This window comes from Ammodytes marinus (genome assembly GCF_949987685.1).
Source record: "Ammodytes marinus genome assembly, chromosome: 13".
NCBI lineage: Eukaryota > Metazoa > Chordata > Actinopteri > Uranoscopiformes > Ammodytidae > Ammodytes > Ammodytes marinus.
Window position 1 is genome coordinate 25,491,823 of NC_137217.1, and position 3,920 is coordinate 25,495,742.

A 3,920-nucleotide genomic window follows, 5' to 3' on the forward strand; every position below is an offset into this window, starting at 1 on the left:
ACAGTAGCAGATACATTGCAATAGTTCTCCCCGCATAATGTGATTAGGGCTGGAAGGGAATGGAAGACTCAATGATACAGAGATATAAGATGAGATGAGATGGGATATTTAACTTAATTCGGCCCGAAGTAAAGCTTTTAGTGTCAAAGATGCTCAGTATTCAGAGCAAAACATGAAAGCAGCACCAGTACAGTCGTCTGCCCTTCCGAAATAAAAATCCTCCACAAAGTGCAGCCTCAGTTTAAACACCATGGAGCTGCAAGTTTTTTTTTCTGATACAGTCCAAAGAAAAAAAAGTACTTGTTGCAGTGTTGTTGTTGTTGTTGTTGTATTAGGATGAATTTAAGTAGCCTACATTGTGGAGGTATAGGCCTACTGTTTTTATTGTGTCCCATTGTGTGTTGTGTTCAGTATTCCTTGAATCAGTGGTTCCAAACATAAAGACTCAGAAGGTAAATAGGATTGGTCACAAGGATATGAAAGCCATGAAACATATTTCTGCTACAGAAAAAGTATATAATCAAAACAATCACTCCTTGATTGAACTCCTTACCACTACATCCAGCTCCCGGTTCTGGGGGTTCATAAATCCAAATGTTTAGGAGCTATTGCAGACAGTTTAAAGGAATAGTTAATCATTTTGGTAAATACCTTAATTCAACAACTAATTATCTTAGTCAAGCATAAAGGGGGTAAACAGGTCGGAAACAGCTAATCTGGCTCCATCTAAAGATTGAAAAATACACCTTGCAGCTTTAAAGCTCAGCAATAAGCATGTTGTTTTTCTGTATGTTTAATCCCAACTAAATTCAAAGCATAACATTGAAATGTTGTGTTTTTATGTGGGTTATGTTCAGGACTATTGTTGGCCGGGTGCAGTGAGTTCCTGAACTAGTTGCTGGTGACAGTGACTTGATATCTTGTGAACTTACTCTTTGCAACCAAGTACTATAATACACCTTTGTGAAGCAGATCATGTACGGTAGGCCTACTCGGATTACAGTCTGTCAAACACACATTACTGTTGAATTCAGGAAAAACTCTTCACTTACAAATACAGCTTAAGCTATTGTTTGCTTGTAATGTAGTGATCTAGGGATTTAAGCCTATTTTACTGTTTGCACACAGTAAAATAGGCTGTTGTTAATTCCTCTGGATAAGTATCAGCTCAATGCCTCTGCAAATGCAAATTTTCAGAGCGATTTTTGCCAAACAATATTTCCAGTAATGAGTCTCAAATTATACTCTTCAGATGTGAAATGAACTTGGCCACCCAGAGGCTCTGCTAGAAAACGATAGAATGCAACTACTGCCAACTATTTAAATGAGTGAATATAAATATAAATAGAGCATATCCATAGCAACTACAAGAAAAAAAAATGACAGGGGGATTGTTGTCATCAAGCCTAGCCGGTTAAGTCGAGTCATTGTGATTTTTCCATTTAACAGAAATTGAGGCGGAATAAACAATGAACCTCTGCCAGAGCAGCGTGCAGCTTTCTCTCTTGAAATCTCACACTCATCACGAAAACTTTAGCCCAGTGATACCATTACATTTACATCTAATAAGGCAGACGGTTCATTCTGAGTGTGTTAGACACAAGTTACTTAGACTCAGCAAAGTCTCCAATTATAAAATGTCATCCAGATATATCAATCCAGTCTCTTCAGGTGATCATTTACTTTTGGGACTAGTTCTGTTGATGTCATTTTTCTTTTAATGATTTTATTATTTGCTGAATTCACCCTGAAAAAAAAGAAGTTAATGGCAGGGTGTTCAAACAGCTATTTCCATGTTATGCTAATTCATTTATCAGCTATTTATCTGAAAGCTGTAGTTACAAGCTACAGATAAACAGGCAAGCTAGAAGAAAAACATACTAGCCTAATGTAATCTTCCCACAACACCGTAAATAAAATAGGTACTGTATACACCTTGTTCTACCATTTACTATTGCAGTTTAGTAGTACTGAATGAGCGTTTCTACCTGTTGGTTTTGACTAGTGGGTGTTTGTAACAGGAACCCAGAGGCGAGGTCTGAAACTCTTGGTGCAGGGGTTGGGTGCTGCTGTCAGACAAGATGGATTCTGCTTTCTTTAACAACTGCTTGATGAATAAGTCAGGCAGACCTTTCTGTTGAGCACCTGTGATACTTCTACAGACCATGAGAGGGGTCTCTTTGGAACTCCCATTTTTCTGTTGAAGTTTGAGAGCAGCAAACCAGCAGTAAAAGAAAAGGGTAAGACTTTATCGATTCAATAAAAGACCTGTAGAACAAAGTCATGAGGGATCAGTCACCACCTAGCCAGCTTCCTCACACAGAAAAGGCGCTACTGGCCTTTTTTTCACAGCATACAGTATACTGAAATGAGCACAAGCCAAGGGTTGCAACGGGCCCCAGAGCCAGAGCCTTTGTATGGGGTGACAGACACTTATTATGGGACAATCACAGGGCTGAGTTAAAACCTGGGTCCCGATCAGAATATTTGAATATTGAATGCATGCCAAACAAACGCAGCAAAGCAGAATAAGGCAACTAACATTTCATGTAGATAGTAAAAATGACAGAAGCTTACACACTTACGAATCAGAAATCACAATATACAATAACAGTTACAGAACTAAAACTAATACTTTTACCCAAGTAATATGTAGGGGAAGGTGGGGTGATTTGTGCGTTTTGGAAGTTGCAAAACCCCTTGTTTCTAGAAAACCGTGGAAGAAATTGGAAATGTGACCACATATTTAAGAAGAGCCATCCATTTGACTCATCCTGTAAAGAAGGGAGACACAAGGAATAAGATATAAGCACATTTAAGCTCAAAAAACTGTGTTTTGCCTTTCAAAGTAAAATTTCCATGATCAAGTTTTTTGATTATTGTGTCTGAACAATTATAGACACGTTTGAAAACATTTGACACATGTTTTAGTGCTTTGGTATGCTACACTTTGAGTCTATATAGTTAGCACAATGTCAACCCTAAATTGCTGCATCATGCCTATTATCCAAAATTCTGGGGATGGGGTGATTTGTGCGCAAGGGCCTGGGTGAGTTATAAGTAAGTAAGTAAGTAAAATGTATTTATAAAAGCACATTTATGACAGTTTGCACTGTCCAAAGTGCTGTACATAGTGCATTCAGTAGGTAAACAATGAAGGTACAATAACAATAACCAAAATAAAAGACGTAAAGCCCATACATCCACATAAACACAGATAGTAGTGCAGAGGTAAGATAGTTAATGGGGAGGAAACACCAAAGTGTACATATGGGTTTTGAGCCTTGATTTAAAGGCAGAAATGTAGGGGGAATCACATTTGTCAGGTGGCAGTTGGTTCCACAAGCACGGAGCAACTAGTGCAAAGTACATTTCTGAGAGTTGTGCCAGTGGCATGGCTGTATACGCTGGTCACCAAAAGAAAGTGATTGTCTACAGTAGCTCAGAAGAGAGTGACATCTCAATTCCACTTAACGACACCACTGATGAGAGTTCAGATGGCCAGAAAGATGATGATGGTGACTTTGTCATTGTGACACAATGACGCACAAATCACCCCACGTAGTGGGGTGATTTGTGCGTCAAGACAACTTTTTTTCCGAAAGCTATATTTCTTAAACAGTTTATTCCAGATCCAAAGTTTTTATTGCCAGGGATGCACAACATCCTGAAATATATGTACATATTTGAGTTGGAGACATAACTGTCAAGGCCTCACTTTAAAATCACTTTGAGTAAAAAGTTGCACAAATCACCCCACCTTCCCCTATATATTTTTGTAATGCTTATTTCAACATTTAAGTAGGTGTACAGTTGAGAGCTGTCCCCTGGATTGAAGGATGTGCACAGTAATTTGAAATTCAAAGCAAAAGGGAACATCTTTCTAAAATCATGAGACAAGGACACAGCATTGTTATAAA